Source organism: Megascapheus bottae, chromosome 1 (assembly GCF_031878675.1).
Source record: "Megascapheus bottae isolate mThoBot1 chromosome 1, mThoBot2.hap1, whole genome shotgun sequence".
NCBI classification, from domain to species: Eukaryota; Metazoa; Chordata; class Mammalia; order Rodentia; family Geomyidae; genus Megascapheus; species Megascapheus bottae.
The window spans coordinates 63,428,439-63,449,810 of NC_143509.1; the positions used below are offsets into that span (position 1 = coordinate 63,428,439).

Genomic DNA, 21,372 nt, shown 5'->3' on the forward strand with positions numbered 1-21,372 from the left:
TAGTATTTCTCTAATCGACGTTTCCACGCACCAATGGCTGTGTGAAATAGCGGATTGGGCCTCTCATGGTCCAATCGGAAATGGAAGTGATGAGGGAAGGAGTAGTTGAGGGCGGGGACAGAGGAGGGAGGAGGAAGAGTGTATTTTGTTTATGGGCGGCAACCTCACGAGGGCCCTCACATTCTTACTGGCTCGCTGCAGCCGAGAGTGACAAGAGAGTAACCCAATAGTGTGGAAACCTAGAGGTTCTTAGAGTGAGGCGCCCAATGTGGGCCTTCTGCCGGAGAAGTAGGGGCGGGGGGAAGTTTAGGAGTTGAGGAAAGAAGATTAAAGAGCGCGAGGAGGTAACGCCAAAAACTCTTAATTTGTTGTGGGGCGGGCGAGCTGGCGGGAGGGGAGGTTGTGCGTGCCGTGCGGGGCCCGGCGTCCGCGTGTCTCCGGGAGTTAGGGGCGTCCGGGCGGGAAGGAGGGGAGCGGGGTGGGGCTGGGGAAGGGGAGTGAGTTTCTCCGCCGGCCGAGTCCGCCGGCGGGTGGCCGGCCCCGCCCCGCTCCGCGCGCGCTCGCGCGCGTCCCCCGCTGCAGACGCCCCTCCGCGTGCTCGCGGTGGCCTCACCCGACCCGGCGGGGAGGGTCCCCGGGTGTTGTCTGCCGCCGGGCGGGCGGGGCGTCCCACAGCTGGAACCCTGTCTTCCGCCTGCTTCTCCCCCCTCCCCCCTTTAAACTCCGAACGCCTGGAACTGTCCGCTGGCTCGTCAGGAGAGCTGCCGAGGGGGCCCAGCCGGGGCCGGGGGAGCCGCTGGCGGCGCCCGCGCGTCGCCCATGCCCGCCCTCCTCGCCCCCGCCGCGGCCCGCCCCGCGCGCGCTCGCTGACCCGGTGTGCGCGCTGGCTCCGCCGCTTGTTCGGACCACTAGGGTGAGGGGTGGGAGGGGCGGGATCGGGGGGTCCCCGGCCGGACCGAGCCGCCGGACGCCCCTCCGAGCCCCGCAGCTCCCCTCCGCCCCCCCGGCCCTGCCCGCCGGGCTCTGTCCGCCTGGCTTCACCCTCTAGACCGAACGTGGGGCTTCGGGGAGCGGAGTCCACACGCTCCTTCCTCTTGCCACTTTGGAAACATTAAAAAAGAAATAGTTTCCGCATTTTGACACCTGTGATAAGGGGGGGGGGGCGTTCTAAAGTTTCAGTACGATCCCGTGCAGGGTTTCCACGCATCGCTGTCCGGGTGGCTCCTAGGTGTCCCCCCCTCCAACCCCCGCTCCAATTCTCCCAAACCGATGGTCTGAAGGATGCTCAAGAGGCAGGAGGCAGGGATTTTTCCAAAAAGTTCTATTGATAAACACACACTTGCAGAAGCATATGCTCGGCGCGCACACAAACTGTAAACATTAGCGAAAAACACAATATGGCGTACAAGCTACACTACCTAAGGCGGTAATCCTCTGATCGCTCCCTCCAAGCTGGGTTGAAGGAGGTCAGGTACCCGGGCGGCAGTGACAGCTCTCCAGGAAAAAAAAAAAAAGTCTGAATGAAATAGAAATAATTTGGGATCCTGTGGTTGTAGAGGACGGGTCCCTGGCTAGAATCGGTCTTGGCCCAAGCTAAGTTGAATATGTTATTTTGCTAGACCAGTGAAAAATCGTCTTCACTGTTTTTCCTTTCCTTTTTTCTTTCTTTTCTTTTTAGTTTTTTTTTTTTTTGCAGTAAAAAAAAATGCAAAATGTTGCCGAAGTGGAATGTGCTTCACTTCATGTTCTTGGGTGAATTTCAGCAGACAAAGTTTGTCAGATAGGGCCGGGAGTTTGGCCTAGTGGTAGAGTGCTTGCCTAGCATGCACGAAGACCTGGGTTCGATTCCTTGGTACCACGTACGTAGAGAAAAAAAAAAAGCCAGAGGTGGTGCTGAGGCTCAAGTGGTAGAGCTAAGCCTTGAGAAAGTCCAAGGACAGTGCTCAGGCCCTGAGCTCAAGCCCAGGACTGGCAAAAAAAAAGTTTGTCAGAGGTCACCCACCCCCTTCATGTGTTCCCCTGAACTTGGCTCTAAAGTTACTGCTGGAACTTGTTGCTGTGGAAAGTTTTAAAATATGCATTGATCATCATGTACATTCTATAGCTAGCAAGAGGGTTTAAAATAATTGTTGAGTTTATAAGTGATTCATTTTTATTAAAGTTCCCGTTTCTTATCTCCAGGCCTCTTTTCTGTCATGTGGGAATAGACTGCATTTCTGCCCCTATTCTCCTTCCCAAAAGATTTCACTTTATTCTTGTTTTTTTTTTTTTGTCTTACACCCACATATGGCTGTATCTTTTGTAAATAATAACATTGATTTTTTTTCATGCCCTTGCCTGTTTTCATTAATAATTAGAATCCATCTGAGTGATGCATAATCTTGAACCCACTTCTCCCAAGAAAAGTTGTGGTTGTGGGCATTATCCAGGAAGAATCACTGATGTTATTCATTGTTTATTCCTTGCTTAAGTTTCAATTCCCCAGAAGGTATGATTTTAGTTGAGTTCAGATTAAAAAGGCTTTAGGTTCAAGAATATAATTTTGAAGTAAATAGAAGAAAAGCATGTTTTCTAGAAATGTACTAGTTGCTTAGTGAGGCAGTTGGCTAGTTTTGATTTTTAGTTTTAGATCTTATAAGTATAATACAGGTCTTTCACGACAAAGTGATATAAACCCTTTCATGGTGAAGTTTTCATTTTAACAGGCCAAAAGAAAGATATTTTAGATTCTTAAATGTCAAATTTTATCCCTTCCAGGAAGAACTCTTTATTCATCTCTTTAGGCTAGATTTAAATGCTACTACCATGTTAGGTAAATGTATGTACTCCTAGCTCATGTGTATGTTGACTAGCTCCTGAAAAACAATATGAGTAAGTGCAGTAAGTGGGGAAAGAGAAAACTTTAATTTGAGGGATATGATGGTAGGAGAGTAGGATATCATCCACTAGTGGGATGCTTATGCACTTACCTCAAAGTTTTTAAGACTCACAAATATCCAACTTTTCTTTCTGTCCGTTTACTAAGAATTTGGCAGCTTCAGATAGGAAGAAATTCTAAGGGAATACTGCTTAAAAATATTTTTCTCTCATTGGTATAAGTTTTCAGAAGTCTTTCTAGACAAATTAGACTTACTAGAAAAAAAAGCTAGACTGAATAATTAGGTCATTTTAGAAAAGCAGTAAAAGCTACAACTAAATTCCTGTAAAGGATCCATAATTTATAAATGAATTTCAAATTATTCCAAGTATCTTCAGAGTAAGTGGTAAGGAGAGACTTCTTTAAAACATTTGGAATATGGAAGCGAAGCTTAATGGACTCTATTTTCTAATTATCATGTTTTTTTTTCTAAAATGGATGGTTAAATCATCAAATTATTCAAGACTCTGTTCTAGGTACTTGGAATACAATGGTAATAGAAAAAATTGTTGGCCCTACTGGAATATGTGCTGTAATGTTAATATTTTGTGTGCTCAGTGCTACAAGATATTTTGTTTCCAATAAAACTTTAAAAACTAGCCCCACTCTTTCATTTTTAAAAGTGGTTTGAAAGGGCTTATGGAAGTTTGAGAGAGAGAAAGGTATTTCCCAATTGCTAATGACCAATAAACCTTAGCTTGTTTGTGCTTTTTGTTATTGTCATGGAATGTTCTCCATCTTTGTCAGTAAATCTTTTTTTTATTCTGGTAATTGATTGGAGATAAGAGTTCTACTGACTTTCCTGCCTGGGCTAGCTTTGAACAGGGATCCTCAGATCTCAGCCTCCTGATTAATTAGGCTTACAGGCGTGAGGAACTAATGCTCTGTTCACTCAGTAAGTCTTGTGACAGGTAGTGATTACATAGATTTCATTATTTTAAGCATGTCTTTGAAATTGAACAAAATGTTGTTTCATGCTTTAAAATCTTCCATCTAGAAACTTAAAGTTCCCATGTACCATTGTCTTGTTGGCAAGACAATGCTAGAGTATCTGTTATTTTTTGGCTATAATTTGTATTAGGAAAATACTTGAAAAATCAAGCATCTCAATCTTTTGTAGCTGTGGTTTTATCAGGATGAAAGCTGTTGTAATTAACTTATAGGTGACAGTAAAGAGATAAGAGAGAGACCTACAAAAATTGCTTTGTTATTTAAACTTTAAAAAAATTCTAGAGTATTTGTTTGGCACCTCGCTTATTTAATAGACCATTTGTAGTACAAGAGGAACATTACAGAAGATTTTAGCATTACTTTAATCATCTTGTCTGTAGGTGGAAAAATCCTAGGTTCTAATAGAAGGAAAGGAGCCTGGGTTAAATGAGTGTGTACTTTAACTATCTGAGTTAGTGGCTTCAAGTGGGGGATACTTCACTTTTTCAAAATTGATTTATAGTTCTCATATAAGTAGTTCTGAGTTTCATTATTTTTCTTTGTAATGGTGAGTCTTAGCTAAATATCGCTTACTTTTATTATATACAACTTCTTTGCCCCACTCCTCTCATCCTCATCTGTTGAGGTTTTGTGTGTCTATACTTACATTAGATATTTAATTTATGCTAGTATGTAACACAAACTTTTCCATAAAGGACACAAATTAATGCATTGTAATAGGCTCTAAAATGACTGTTTATGTTCATGACCAATCAGCATGTGAAAGCTAAAAATCGGAAGAGTGAGAAGGGAATAGAAAATTTTAAACTAATGCAAGAGACTTTTGTTGTTGTTGTTACTGATTCTGGGACTTAAACCCTGCCTGTGGGCTGTCCCTGGGCTTTTTTTTTTTTTTTGCTCAAGGTTAATGCTGTACCACTTTGAGCTACACTGCCACTTCTGGCTTTTGAGTAGTTAATTGAGGTTAAGAATTTCATTATGACTTTCCTGACCAGGCTGGCTTTGAACTGTGATCTTCAAATCTCAGCCTCCTGAGTAGCGAGGCTTACAGGCATGAGCCACCAGTGTCCAGCTAAATGAGACATTTTAATAGAGGTAAGTTGAAGAATGTTTAATAAAATGTTAAACACCAAATTTTTGTTTCTAATAAGAGTGGCTGATAAATGTGCATTATGTGTGTGTGAGTATATATTTACATATGAACAATTTTCAAATAAAGACACTCTTTTACTGGACAAATTCAGTCTTGCTCTGTGGTCCTTGACATGGAATGTATTAGAAGTTCCCAAGTTATATTGCTTAATATACTTTCTTAGTTACCAGAACTTTCTTGTGAGCAACATAGAACCACAAGGTAATTAAGTTTTTGTCAATTCTGTGATACTTTTCTGCTAAAAATATCATTTTGAAAGTTCTATAATCATGATTACTGAGCAGTCCATAAAACCAACAAAATCTATATTGGATGGAAACCTCATAGAACCCAAATCCACATAAGTTGGTTGAGTTTCAAAAAGAAGTATTCATAATACAAAAAGTATCTTGATGTGTCAAATTTTTATAGGAATAAAATAAGCTTAACTATTAATATTTTAAGGTAAGTCTAAGCATGTGTACAGTACATTTTAAATCAAAATTTGGGGTGTTATTGGCTAGACATAATTATTTCTTTGCCAGAGATACTAGGCTGTGTGCGGGCTAACCATCTGTCAAGTGATGGAGACAAAGAAAGGTTTTAATATACTAGTCTAAAATTTCCACAAACTTGTTTTGAATTGTATTGTCATTTTGTTTTGGCCTACATAGTCTGTGTTGAATATGCCCTGGGTCATTCACCTCACTTTGTTTTATGAACAAACCATTCAAGATTTAGATAAGGTTATTGACACAGCTGATATGATCTAGAAGAAAGATAGAATATGTTTTGATTTTGCTTTGATGTAATGACCAAAACCTCACAAGTGGTCCTACCATCCACTAGCCATTTTAGAAATGGTTTCAAGCACGCTTATTTTCACCTACCCATTCTCAATTTTAGGTATCTTCATTATTTTGTTTTGTAGATTCAAGCTTCATATTTCAAACCCATTACTTAGCTGCTTGAGGGGGGACGAAAAAGTAGCAACAGGAATCCAGATTGCCTGTTTTAGGTACAATATGGTGTGATGTGAAATTGTAACAGCAGATTGGTGAGAAACTAGTTTCAAACAAATATAAACTCGTTTGTTTAGTGAAGTCATATACAAAACAGTGTCTATTGATGAGGCGACATGTTTCTTCAATGATTTCCACATCATAAGGTCACTTTGGTTCTTTTGATCAGTAGTAGATTTCCAAAGCATCATTTGAGAAAAAGAAGTCCTCATATTGCTAATTACAATGATATACTTAGATATAGCAGGCCAAGGAATTATTTATAGCTGTGCTAATTATATCAATAAAAATAGCAATATTAATACTGTGAGTGTCAAAATCCATTCTTGACAGTTTGAGGTAAACAGAACTATAGTCAAACAAAGCAGCCAATCTGTCTTTACTGTCAGCTCATGAATATGCACTTGAGGAAAAATATACATATAGTTTAAAGCACTGGGTGTGCTGATTTAATCTCTATTTCAATTACTTTTGACATTTTTAATATATTTTTTATTGTAATTAATAAAAGGGTTACATGATATTTGCCATATAGAAGGTGCATTAATTCACATACATTGATACCCTTTCACATGTCTTGGTACCCTTTACCCTCCCTCCATTGCCCCCCCCCCGCCTTGGTTTTTCCCCCTTCCCTATCAAATTTCAAATAACCAAATACAAATAAATTCAGTATATCAGATAACAAAGTGAGGTACTGTAACAATATGAGATACCCAAGGTACAGCAAAGGAGATGAGAGATAACATAGTACATTAAGGACAACAATCATTCGTTATATGGCTTTTGTTTCAATATCCTGGAGGTCCTTTACTTTTGACATTTTTAAAAGATGTTTTTAACTCTAAAATTTAAGATTTGCGTCTTGGGTTTTGAAAATTTTGGAATTATTATTTTGCTGTTATTGGCTAAGTTTCGAGAGATCTACTTATTTATATTTTGGTGCTTTATAAATTATCAGAAAGTTCATTTTATGTATACCTTACTTTTTGGAACAAAGATTTTCCTTTCAGAAAGAAACTAGAAGGATTTGTAACAATGTACAAGACAAATAGGGAAGAAGTAGTATCAATATAACCTTACCTTGTTTCACCATCTGTCCCTGCCTTTTCTCCTTCTCCTCTTCTTTTTCCTTCACATATTAAATGAATCCTCTAGACATTAAAATTTTTACTTTGTAATTAAATACAAGTTATTAAATTCAAGGCATTTTAACTTGAGGTGGCATATATATATAATTACTTCATTGTATACTGTCAAAAAACTTCATTTGCTAGTCATCAGTGGCTCACACCTGTAATCCTAGCTACTGAGGAGGCTGAGATCTGAGGCTCTCAGTTGGAAGCCAGATGAGTCCAGGACTCCTATCTCTAATTAACCACCAGAAAACCAGAAGTGGAGCTATGGCTCAAAGTGGTAGAGCACTATCATCAAGGATAGCACCCATGCCCTGATCCAGAACTGGCTCCAAAGAAGCCAAAACTAAAGAAAATTTGTAATGTGCAGTTACTAGTTAGAGCCTCTAGTGTTGTTACTTTAGTTAACATGATTTGGGGCATGTTATGTAATCTGTGGATCATGACCATATTTATCTTCTCTTGAATCTGTTTTAGACTCCCCAGGAGAAATATAAAATAATTTGCTTTTTCCTTCCAATCTTTGATAATATTTTACTTTACTAGTACTTGGTTTTGAACAAAGCATAATTTAACTGTAAACACACAATACAAGTACCGAAAAATCCTTTTAGTTGGGAAACATAATTTAGTAGTTTACATATACTTTTCCACAATTTAGAAGCTATTATTTGAATTTGTAGACTACTTTTTGTGTTTCACCCAGCATAAAGTTTAATAGGGGAAATCAAGTAATAATGGAATGAATTAAATGACAACTATCAATATGCAAATACACCAATAGATATATATCTTCAAAAAAAAGGTGAAGTTTACTTTTGTACCTCTCTAAGCAGAAGATAGATATACTTCAAGTAACTGGAAACCTGCTTCATAAAGTTATTGAATTTCTAACTGCTTGTTTTGAGTTTTATCATCCTTCCCATGTGAATTTATCACAAAATGCAAATTAGGCAAACTATTTGACTTTATGTGTAGGTAATGAAAAGAATTAAAAAAGACTTTGCAAATACCTCTTGGTCACATATAGAGACATGTAACTATGTAATTCATGTAGAAATATTGTATTTAATGACAACTATGAAATTTTTACATAAAATTTCAGTCATATTTTTAAAACTGACTCAGTTAATTGTAAGACAGGTACCCTTGTTATCCCGATATTACAGATGAACTAAGGCTCAAAAAGGCCATAGAACATCTTATTCAAAATCACATATTTAGTATATTACAGATTAAAATTCAAACTCTACAGCTCTAAAGCAGAAAGTTTAAGCTGTTAATTACCCTGTCATGAGTCCTCTATTGTGGGACCATTTCCACTCAGTGTTTTCTCAAATTAGCACTGACGATTTTATTTCAAGAAAGGCATTATAGATTTGGAGAAAGTTCTAGAGAAGGGCACAGGTGAAAGAATTGTAAGTGGGAGGAATGGTTGCTATGGTACAGTTTGGTGTTGAAATTTAATTCTTCAGTTTAGAATTACAAATACTTAAATTTCTCTAAAGGTTTTCTAGTGATTACATTCGTTATATGCAGCCTGATTTTGGTTCTATAGGTAACAGTGGAGCTGACTAACATGTAGACTTAACATGTAGATGTAGAGTGGGAGTAGGTCAAAGGAAAGATTAAAGTCCAGGAGTACTTGGAAAGGAAGAATTCAGAAAGGAAAATTAAATCAATCCAGATTGAGTATCCAAGAACTAGGGATTTTTTTATACTAACAAAATAAAGATTTGTATTAAGCATTGTAAATTGCATTCAGTAGCCTCCAGATACGCCACAACACAATCCATCAACAGTCAATCAGACCCAACAGCAAAGAACTAGGGATTTTAAAAAGTATAATAGAAAGAGAAGAGAAACACAATATTCAAACTGTGATAGATTCTACTGAGTTTGGAAGGCCCCTGTGTCTACTGTTTGTCATATGTACACTCACACTTATTTCAAAAACTAGTAGCTGACTTAAATATGGACCACACAGAGTTTGTAATACAAAGACTGATATGATTTGGCAGAAAACATATTAATTCTAGTCTAGAATTATGCAGTCAGTTTAAGAGCATTAAAAAGATATAATTTAACACTAAGTTATAGTAGACCATTTATATGTAACCCAGTTCTGAACTGTTTTAGGAAAAATTTGTAAATTGTTTTTCTGAGTTTCTCTCTAAGTAAAAAAAGTATCTATATGATTTTCTGAGGGTCTTATAGGTGTCAATTATTGCATATTATTTTATTTCATTTATTATGCAATTTAATTTAAACTTTGATATCTTTCTCATGTTCATGGAGATTGAAATCACAGATAAAACCTCGGCTTTTTTTTTTTAATGCCAGTGTTGAGACATGAAGTCAGGACCTCATGCTGTCTCTCACTTGGTGTTTTTGTTCAAGGCTGTTGTTCTTCCACTTGAGTTGTACTCTCATTTTTAACTTTTTGCTGGTTCATTGGAGAAAAAATTCTCATGGATTTTTCACCTAGGACTAACTTCAGACATTGATCCTCTGATCTGGAATTCCTGAGTACCTAGGATTACTGGGTACTAGTGCTTTGTCCAGCTAGGTTTTTTTTTTTAAATTAAAGAATTTATTTATAGAAAATGGAGCCATATAAGATGTGACTGATGGGGCCGGGAGTTTGGCCTAGTGATTAAAGTGCTTGCCTAGCATGCTAAGAAATGTACCTTCTATCTAGTGAATATAATGTAACCCTTCTATTAATTACAATAAAAAAGAGAAAAAAGAATTTATTAACATTGATTTTTACATCATATTTCAAATGACATGTTTAACAAACAAGTATTCAAGAAGGGAATCTATATACAATCACTGGCACTTAGATTTTAGAACATAATTAAAATTAAGCTGAGGGTTTGTATGTCATAGATATATATTAATCTATGTAATAAAACATTATTTCTATAGAGTCATAAATTTTTATGTCCATGTAGTTGTGTTTATATTTCCAATATCATGTCCATAACATTGGGTACGCAAATATTGAGTCATCGCTCTTGTACTGTTTGGATCTAATAGCCACATATTAAGGATACCATGTGCCTTTTGTACCTTTGGTCTTGACTTGTCTCACTCAACACGATTCACTCTAGCTTCATCCACTTCCCAGCAAATGCCATTATTTTATCTTGCCTGTTGGCTATGTAGAATTCTCTAGACTTTTTAAATGTGGGTTTTAATCTTTGTTGATATGTCACTAAAAAGAAAAAGGTTAGTTTTATATGTTAATACAAACAAATTTCCAATGATCATCTCAGATAAAATCAATATATAAGCCTGGCGTGGTGGTTTACCCCTGCAATCATAGCAGCTTCAGGGATAGGGTGGTAGTCTTGAGCTGAAGAGCTCAGGGACAACACCCAGGCCCACAGGTCAAGCCCTACGACCCACAAAAAAAAATTCAGTATGTGTACATTTGGAGTATATATAGAATAGCCAACATGAGTAAAGAAAGGAAATTATAGTAACTTTTAAAGTTAATTTTAATTTCACATAATTTATTGCCTCAAATTGGATATTCATATAACCTTTGTTTACATGGTAGAAAGACTTTGCAAGTTAGGAGTTAGTTGTTGTTGAGCTACATTACATGAATTGTATTTCTGAGTAAAATCACTATACCATCACTAATGTTGATGATACCTTTATGACTGTATTTCAGATATTTTATTCATATTCTTAGTATTAGTTCACTAGGAAATGCAGCACAATAAGAATCTTGTATACTTCAAATAGTTCTACCACAGAGCAAATATATCATGAAATTTAGAAAAATTGGCAATATTTAATGCAACATTTCCTCTTCTGGTTTTTTGTTAGTGGAACTCTTCATTTTTGTTCTTCAGACATCGAGTGATACCTAGGTATATTGTTTATATTTTACCTTATATATAGGTGACCCTCAGAGAAGTACCTTTGAAAACTCATGTTCATAGTAATATTTCTGTTCAAAAAGAATTGAGAACAAAGCACTACTATATTGAAGGAGTTTTCAGAACTGAAAAACAGTATAGAAAAAAATACAGGATTTTAGGTACTTCTGATCCAGATATTCTGTATTTGAAATAATATTTGTTTTATATATTTTTGATATAGGTAACATTATAAATGTACATACTATATATACTAAAGAAGAATTAAACAAGAGTAGTTGTAATTTTATACTTTTAAATTATAAAATTACACATACTTTTTTGGGCCTGGGGGTTTTGCCTAGTGTAGAGTTTTTGCTTAGCATGCATGAAGACCTGGGTTCGATTCCTTGGTACCACATACATAAAAAAGCTGGAAGTGGCACTGTGACTCAAGTGGTAGAGCTCTAGCTTTGAGAAAGTCCAATGACAATGCTCAGGCCCTGAGCTCAAGCCCAGGACTGGCAAAAAAATTATATATATTTTTCTATCAATTGCCTGATTAATGATAAGTTTAATTATTCAAAAAGATAGATGGTACAAATACCACATCTTGTTGATCCACTCATCAACTGAGGGACATCTGGGTTGGTTCTATATCTTTGCTATGGTAAAGAGTGCTGCAACAAACATTGTTGTGGTAATGGATTTAGTATGTCCTTGTTTCTTGGCAATTGGGTAAATGCCTAGTAGTGGAATTGCTGGGTCATAAGGGAGCTCTATATTTAGTCTTTTGAGGAACTGCCATACTGCTTTCCATAGTGGTTGAATGAGTTTGCACTCCCACCAACAGTGTAGTAGTGATCCCTCCTGGCTACATCCCCTCCAGCATCTGTTGTTATTAGCTTTCTTTATCCTGGCCATTCTAACTGGAGTGAGGTGGAATCTTAGAGTTGTTTTGATTTGCATTTCTTTTATGACCAGAGATGTTGAGCATTTCTTCATGTGTCTATAGGCCATTTTTGTTTCTTCTTCAGAGAAGACTCTCTTTAAATCTTTGGCCCATCTTTTAGTGGGATGGTTGTTACTTTGGAGATTAGTTTTGGAGTGATTCAATTTTTGGAGCTATTGATATGTTTTAGATATGAGGCCTTTGTCCTTTGTATGGAATTCTATGTGGCTGTCAGAATGACATCGCCCCATTTGTTAGGAAATGGAAAGACTTAGAAAAAATCATATTAAGTGAAGTAAGCCAGACTCAAAGAAACATAGGCTCAATGGTTTCCCTCATTTGTCATAATCAGTAGAAACCTTGGGCTCTCCTAGCAGATTTGCAGTAGAGCAAAACCTAGATACATAAGGTCATATAGTATGTCGCTAAATGAAAGGACCTCTAGGATATAGAAACAAAAGCCATATAAAGTGATTGTTGTCCTTAATGTACTGTTATCTCTCATCTCTTTTGCTGTCCCTTGGTTATCTCATATTGTTACAGTATCTCACTTTGTTATCTTATATATTGGATATATTTGTATTTGGTTATTTGAAATCAGATAGGGAAGGGGGAAAACAAGATGAGGGGTGGGGGAGGGGGGAAGGGAAATGGGAACTAAGACATGAGAAAGTGTATCAATGTATGTGAATTAATGCACCTTCTATCTGGCAAATATAATGTAACTCTTCTATTAATTACAATAAAAAATATATGAACAAAATTCCAAAAAAGATAGATGGTTGTAAATGTATTTTGATATAATTTTTTATGTGCAGTTTTACCTTCACTCCTAACTCATATTCTCTGAAATTCATCATGTAAGAAACCTAAGAGAATCATTAGAAAAGGTAACATTTAGAATAATACTACATTGAAATGAAATATTTCAAGGACAGAAACCATGCTTTATTTGTTTTCATAGCCATAATGCTAGTATGGGATCCACAGAGGAGAGATTTAATAAATGTTTTCTGGCCAGGCTATTTTGTCTATCCAATGAATAAACTTTACCTTTTGCTTATTAAACTATCTAGTTTCTTAATTTCAATCAGTTTGGGTTCAAATTTAGCATTGTAAAACTTGCTATGCACCATTATTGATGTCCTCTGAACTTTTGTAAGACCCAAACATTTTTACACATTCTTAATATTTTATGCTTTTAGATACTTAATGAAATTCTATCATGGCAGAAGTTTCAATAAAACTTATATTTACCGGGATTCAGAAAAGAATTATATCAGATATTGTCCATCAATGGTAAAGCAAATCTACTACAATCAATTCAGGATATTGTGTTGAATAGAGTACACAGAAATACATTACCTGCTGATTCATGGATGAAAACCAGATTTCATATCCTATATTGATTCTTATCTGGATAGTAGGTCAAACAAAGCAGTCTATTTTTTGGTACTTAATAGCTTGCTACAGATTCTGAATATCTTATATGACTTAAAAATTTGTAAAGTTTCACAGTTAAAATAGTTTTGCTTAATTTTAACATATTGTCTTATCTAGTCTGGTTTAATATTTTAGTATGTTAATGTTAGTGATTGTTTATAGCACAATTATATTTTATTTTCTATAAGAGCTATGGGTATACAATGTGGAAGGTAATATACATATACCACATGTATGGCACATGTTTTTTTGTACAGTATATGACATGCTTTTTCATATTTACTAGACTTGGGAAAATTTATCTGGCCAAAGTCATAATTTGCTTTTCTTTTAACTGAAACTTTAACCAATTGATTTGAGATTTTCAATACAAGGATAATTCTTTGATGGAGTAATTAAAACCAAGATTCCATTAAACTTACATAAAAAGTGACTAATAGTAGTAGTATATTATGAGAAGTGTATCTGACAGCATACAGAGAACATAGTATTTAGGAATACACTTTCTGTGGAAAATATTAATTTGAAGCAATAATTATAAAGTCTAAATACATCTCAGAAGCCCATCTTCCATCTCATCCTGAGACTTTTTTTCAATTTAAAATTTTAAAAACAAGTTGAATGGCTACTGACATTTATTAACAATTGGCATGGTAAATGGCCAGAGAATCATTAGTGTATTTTTTTTCTACCTTCATTTGGGCAAAGAAAGTAATAGAAAAGTAATTGAGTTCCCAACAGATATTGGGAATAGTAGTTTAGCTTCAGAAGTCTATGACCCCTATGAAAAAATGTCAGTCTTCATTTTAAACATCTAAGTCTAGCTAAGTGGAATATTTGCTGTCCATGAAGCTAAAACAAAATAGAACAAACTGAATTTTCTTGTTTCTTTTGTCTGTCGTGGGGCTTGAACTGTGGGTATGGGCACTGTCCCTGAGCTCTTTAGCTCAAGGCTACCACCCTACTCCTTGAGCCACAGTGCCAATTTCCACAAGCTAAGTTTTCTATTGTGTGACTTAACAGAGAAATGACAAACTATATTTGTTATTCACTACCGGTGATGCTTCTGCCTTTTAGGGACCTTGAGCTTCAGTAATATATCAACAAGAAAATGTCATCCCATTTCAGAAGACCCAGTAATAAGTGGAACAGAAAAATCAGAGTACAGTCCAAGCAAAAATCAGTGATACCTCAATTTGAAAAAAAACTTGTCATTAAAGAAATTCAAATAAAGAATTGAGTATACTAAAAAAAAATCTCATTTGTACAAATTCAATGAACATCATCCTTGAAATATGCATATATGAACTAAAGTATAAGAAATATGTAATATCACAGGAATAAAAACAAACTATTGAATATAAAGGTTATATATGGAGGGTATAGAAAGCAAGGCATGTGAATAGTATGAATAGTAAAAGTTACAAAGGAAGAAATTGCAATAGAAAAAAAAGTACAGTTAAATACTTTAAGGAAATCTCTCAGATCAAGAAAAATCAGTGTGGAAATGTGGCTTAAGCATATTGCCCTGAATTCAAACCCATTACTGCTCAAAAGATAGACAGATAGATGGGTAAGGAAGTAGATTAGATAGATAGATAGATAGATAGATAGATAGATAGATAGATAGATAGATGAAAAGAAGGAAAGAAATAACTTATTAAAAAAAACACAGAAACATGAATTTGAGAGTCTGTAGCTTAGCCAAGCTGGTCAGCACAATACAGCATGAAGGATTGCTGTCTAGACCAGCCTGAATAAAAGTACAGTAAGGCCCTCTTTCAAACATAATCAAGGTAAAAGGTTTGTATACATGGTTTAAATGGTAGAAAGACTGGTTGATCAAGGATGAGGCCCTGATTCCAAAATGGAAAAGGAAAAATTAGTTTGTACATTGAACGAGTTAACTGATTTGGCATATTCTGTTAAAAAAAACTCTAGATTCTAAAACTTAATTGAAACATTTTATAAGCAGCTCCCTCCCAAGTAGAAAGAGCTATTTCCTTCAAGGCAGTATATATCAAAGCATTTTAGGACTTCATATATGTATAAATATGGTGTGAAATCTCTGAAAAGGTATTTGCTTGCCATCATCAGAGAAATACATTTAGTGATATATTTTTATATATCTCATCTGAGAAAATGTCTGAGAATACCCTAAAAACCGTAACAGATAAATGTAGGCGAACAGACTTCAAGATAAAGAAGATGAAGAAAATAGTGACTACTGATGAGCATTTATATAAAGAACTAGTGTGTAAATACATAAAAATTTCATCAAATGGATAAAAATTATCTAGCAATATGCAATTCATATTTCTGTAAGGAAAATTTGAAATACATGGAACCATCTTATTAAATTTAGTAGAAGCCTAGTTGGTTGAATGTGGAAGATGAGAGTAGAGGGGCTTAGAGGAAATGGAGGAAAATGAATATATTTTGAAAGATCTTATTTAAGATGAAGGTAAAAGGGTAAAATCTTTTTATGAATGGAAAACTATCATACGCTTATTGATGAATGGTAGATGAAGATAATATGATAAAAACCACTTAGAATTTTCATCTTAACTTGGAGATAATAGAATAGCCATTTAATCAAAATACGTAAAAGGAAAATGATGAAGCAATATGTAAAATGAAAAGTAATAGGAAGTTCAAGCATAGTAAATTATTACCTTAAATATACATAGACTACATTCTCCCATCAGTGACAGATATCAGATTACATTAAAATACAAGACAAATGATAAAAAAGTACCTTAAACAATATTATGAAAAATGTATTATAAATGATGAATAAAAAGATACTAGGGTAATAGAAATAACTGGAAAAGGAAAAACATGAATGCTTACATTGATAACAGAGAAGGTAGGCTGTAAGATTAAAATTTGTGAAAGATAAAAGGATTATAAAATGCTCAATTTAAAAGGAAAATGATCATATAAATTCATTTGCTGCCATTTATTGGATCCAAACATTTCTATTAAACACAATGACTAATAGAAAAAATTTACAATTATTTAGTATCTATGAGGAATCTGATAAGTCTTACACACTTTTGGTTTTGTTTTATCACTACATTGATGAGGTTAGCCACCTCCTGGTCTCAAGTAATCCTCATGCATTGGCCTTCCAAGTAGTTGGAACTAGGTGCATGTGTCATTAAGCCTGATTCATTTAAATATTATTGAACAGATCTCTCTTTCTGGCTGCAAAACAGTCAATATTTAGAAAGCAGAGATTTTTTGTAAGCATATTATCTCTCTATGCTAGGATAATTAGAATTAAAATAGATTTTTTTAAGTTTAAAGTCAGTATTACATAGAAATGACAGAAATGATCAAATGAAAAGGGAAATATTTTATGTAAAAATGTATGGAAAAATAAATCAGTTGTTCAGCCTTAAATGCCTCTGTTTTTAAAAAGTAAAAAATGGTTTATGCAGTTAATTCAAAGGAATGATGCTTTGAAATTTTCGTGATTATTATCTTTCAGTTGAATTAACTTAATGATGACTTTCTGTACTGTACCAGTACTAATATTTTTATTCAGGAGAATCAAATAAGATGGTAACATCAAAGCTAATCTTAAAGTAGAAAATAAAAGAGTACATAATCTTTAAGAAGTATGTGAATTTGGTTTGTGAATGAAGGGTATTTACTGGTTGATTATATATGAGGCGTATATCAGCTCTGATCATATTTAGCTTTACCTGTAAACTTCCCTAACTTATTCATTTTTTGCTTTTCATGTATCTATAGCTAGTATAAGCTATATTTGCCACAGAATTGACAAATATTCTGCTTAATGTTGTGTTGTATTCTGCTTAATGTTTTGTCCACTTACTGGTTTTTTTTGCCACTCTGAAAATTTAATCATTCAGTTTTAATCTTTTTGTGTTTCTAGAATATTTACCCCTTTACTCTGTTTATTTTGAATGTTAAAAATTATGTGATAGGTGAATTACTGCTATAGTAAGAAGCCATACATTAGAATACCTACAATTGTTTTTTTATTGAAGAATTTATTAACATTGATTTTTACATCATATTTCAAATGATAGGTTAAACAAGTATTCAAGAAGAGAATCTATATACAATCACTGGCACTTAGATCTTAGAACATAATTAAAATTAAGCTGAGGGTTTGTATGTCATAGATACATATTAATCTATGTAATAAAACATGTCTATAGTCATACATTTTTATGTCTACATAGTTATGTTTATATTTCCAATACCCTGTCCATAACATTGAGTACGCAAATATTAAGTCATCGCTCTTGTATTGGTTGGATCTAATAGCCACATATTAAGGAAACCCTGCGCCTTTTGTCTTGACTTATCTCACTCAACATAATTCGTTCTAGTTTCATCCACTTCCCAGCACATGCCATTATTTTGTCTTGTCTGTTAGCTATGTAGAATTCCATTGTGTATGTGTGTGTGTGTATATATATATATATATATATATCACATGTTGTAATATCCATTCATCTGCAGTAGGGCAGCTGGGTTGTTTCCGTTGCTTGAGTATTGTGAATAGTGCAGAGATGAATATAGCTGAGCAGGTGCCCTTATCATATCTTGGGTTAGAATGCCTACAATTGTTAATCTGCTATCCTTGATATCAATTGTTATATTAAGGTAAAAAAGGAGAAAGAAGTTTCTATGTCATATAATTTAAATAATTGCATACAAAAATAGGCAAGGGCCTGGTATGTGATGATACTCTTAACATTTCCCCTTTGTTGGTCAGATATCTTAAGCATGTGTAAAGTTGAGGAAGTATAAGAAAGAATCTTCACTAACTTGGAGTGGATGCCAGAGAAAGAAGAGACTGATAACCCTGTTGCACAGACACACAGAACTTTCCAAATGACACCTCATTTGGAAAGGAGCAATGATGTAACTTTATAGAAAGTCATACATGTTTTCAGTGATTGGAATTTTAAATTACTAGATTCTGACCATTTCATAGATATTCATATATCTCAAACTAGGTAGATAAGGCAGGACATGGACAAATAAGCAGTTTGGAGCAATAATCTGTTTAGATGAATATGGTCTGTGAAAAGGTGGTAGTAGAACATGAGGATCAATGGACACTGAAGAGCATAAAATGGGTACATATAATGGATAGGAACATATTAATCATAATGAATAGCCATTTTGGAAATGTTTGGTCACAAGGGTGAATAGGACCAATGCACAGACAATTTCTCTATATAGTGCTGTTGATAAGAAGAGACACGTGAAGAAATTGTTCATGACAAGGTTTTTCGAATAAGCTAAAATCCATGAAGAACAAAGGGTCTCCAAGAATGATAGGAATGTACAGGGTTATAATTTAATTTCATTCACATGAAATGTAAGAGGATATATATATGTGTGTGTGCATACATACATACATGCATATTTTCTTTGCCAGCCCTGGACCTTGAACTCAGAGCCTGCGCACTGTCCTTGGACTTTCTCAAGGCTAGAACTCTACCACGTGAGCCATAGCACTACTTCTGGCTTTTTTCTATGTAAGTGGTACTGAGGAATCAAACCCCAGCTTTTGTGCATGCTAGGCAAGCAGTCTACCATTAGGCCAAATTCCCAGCCCCAGGAAATATTTTTGATTACGAAAACTAAGCCAGGCGAGGGTGGCTCACATCTGTAATCCTAGCTACTTAGAAGGCTGAGATCTGAGGATCCAGGTTCAAAGCCAGTTGAGGCTCTAAAGACAGTGAGACTCTTCTCCAATTAACCACTAGAAAACAGGAAGTGGGACTGAGGTTGTAGCCTTGAGCTGAAGAGTTCATGGACAATGCCCAGGCCTAGAGATCAAGCCCCATGACACCCCCCTCCCCCCAAAAAAGAAAACTTTTATATAGTTAAAAATGTTAAAAGAGAAAACAATATATTATCATTTTGCTTGGGAAAATACAGGAGATGATTAAGCTGTCCATTGTACTTGGCCAATAAAAGTCAATAACTAGGGCTCAGATGTGAGAATATTAAACATATACTTAGATTCATATTTTAGAAGTTCAATTAGGCTATTATTCACTAGCTATTTCATTTTTAATCCTTCTGCCACAATTATATATTTATTTCCTCAACTCTCTCTACCTGCCTTTTTTTGACTTTTATTTCATGGTAAAAACTGAGACAGCTCATCATGGCACTTTTTCTCATTTTCTTTTCAGTTCTGAAGTTTTAGATATAAGCTGCATAGAAGGTTCTAACATTTAGAATGGAAACCAGAATGAGATTCTAAATTTTTACAAATCCCCCAAACTCTAGAAATAATAGTTTCAGTACTGAATGAGTTACTTTACATTCTAATGTAAACCTAAAAATGGTAAATCTTTCTGGAGTACATTAGAAGACAACCTTCATGGAACATAAAAATATACTTTGAGCTTTAAAAGAAGCAGACTTCTGATACAGATATTTAAATTGTGCAAATTGTTTTTGTTTATTGGAACATGGTAGGTTTGTGATCATGCTGAAATTAATATTGATGTTGTTTGAAGTTAATCCTGCTGTGCACTCCTTCCTTCCTTCTTTCCTTCCTTCCTTCCTTCCTTCCTTCCTTCCTTCCTTCCTTCCTTCCTTCCTTCCTCCCTCCCTTCCTCCCTTTCTCCCTTCCCTTCCCTTCCCTTCCCTTCCCTTTTCCCTTCCACCTTTTTCTCTCACTTGCTTTTCTTTTGTTTTTTTTTTTTATGAGAAAGTATTTACTATGCTGTCTTGTCATCCTTCTTCCTCATCTTCCTGAGTAATTGGAAGGTTAGGGACAGGCCATCACGCCTGACTTCAGGTTTGAGAAATTTAATGTTAATAGAACTTTACTGGCATACTTCTTTGTGTCAACTAGAAAAGTTAGAAAATAATTATTTACATTATTCTTCATAGGAAGTTCAGTTTATGAGAAATAGCATAGCAAAGCCATCTTATTAGTACACTTTGATTAGTACAGTTTTTTTTTCATGGTTTGCAAATTTTGTGGTTCATATTTCTGTAACTATCAGATTAAAAATATTTGTTTCACAATTTATTTTTCCCTATCCAGAGGTTCTTCTCTTCTATATTTTAACTCAGCTCAGTCATTACAGAAGAAATTAGGTAGAGCATGGAGTAAAATATAAAAGGCAAAGTGTGAATTATTGAAATTGGATAAGTCATTCTAGAATACATAGTTCCTTCTGTTCTTCCCTTATTTTATTGATGAGGACAAATATTCAATGGTGTTAAGGAATTTGTGTAAAAGTAGTAGAGCAGAGGTTAGTACTAAAGCAGTCTTAGGTCCAGATCTTCATTTTTAGCATTTATCTTCTAGTTCCTCTAAGTTAATAAGAAAACATTTATAAGAGAAGGATAAGCTCAAGAAAATTATTCCTTAAGGGGTGGTCCCTTGGATCATCTAAGTAATTAATCAGCTTCTGTCTCAGAATTTGAGGAAGTAAGGATCTTGTTTTAGTGGACCACCCAAAATTGTAGATACACCTATTATTTGAAGCTATTCTTGATGAAATTGATTGGTAATAGGGAAATACAGCGTATTACTTGAGAATATAAAATTATATCTGGATTGTCAGCGTATTACTTGAGAATATAAAATTATATCTGGATTGTCTTTAAGATCTATTTACCTGGCTGGGAGTTTGGCCTACTGGTAGAGTGCTTGCCTAGCATGCATGAAATTCCTGTGTTCCATTTCTTAGTACTACATACACACAAAAAGGTGGAAATAGTTCTTGTGGCTTGAGTGGCAGAGTGCTAGCCATGCGGAAAAAGTCCAAGGAGAATGAGTGCTCAGATCCTGAGTTCATGCCCAGGACTGACAAAAAAAAAATCAGTTTACCACCTTGATCAAGTATAACAACAAGTCCTCATGTGAACATTGTTTTTCCTGTTTAAAGCTTTCCTAGGAATATATTTTATGCACTAAAT

General features: G+C 35.2%; 1 protein-coding gene across 2 annotated transcripts in view; it reads left to right on the forward strand.

Annotated features, from left to right (window-relative positions):
* Nucleotides 1-268: 268 nt before the first annotated feature.
* The window catches only part of Zbtb20 (zinc finger and BTB domain containing 20), a 703,280-nt gene continuing 682,176 nt past the window's right edge, over nt 269-21,372 (forward strand). The window contains exon 1 of one of the 2 annotated variants that reach the window (XM_090346050.1): nt 269-344. The gene's annotated coding sequence lies outside the window, so the exon portion shown is untranslated. The remainder of the gene's footprint in view (nt 345-21,372) is intronic. The other variant, XM_090346059.1, reaches the window with a different exon arrangement.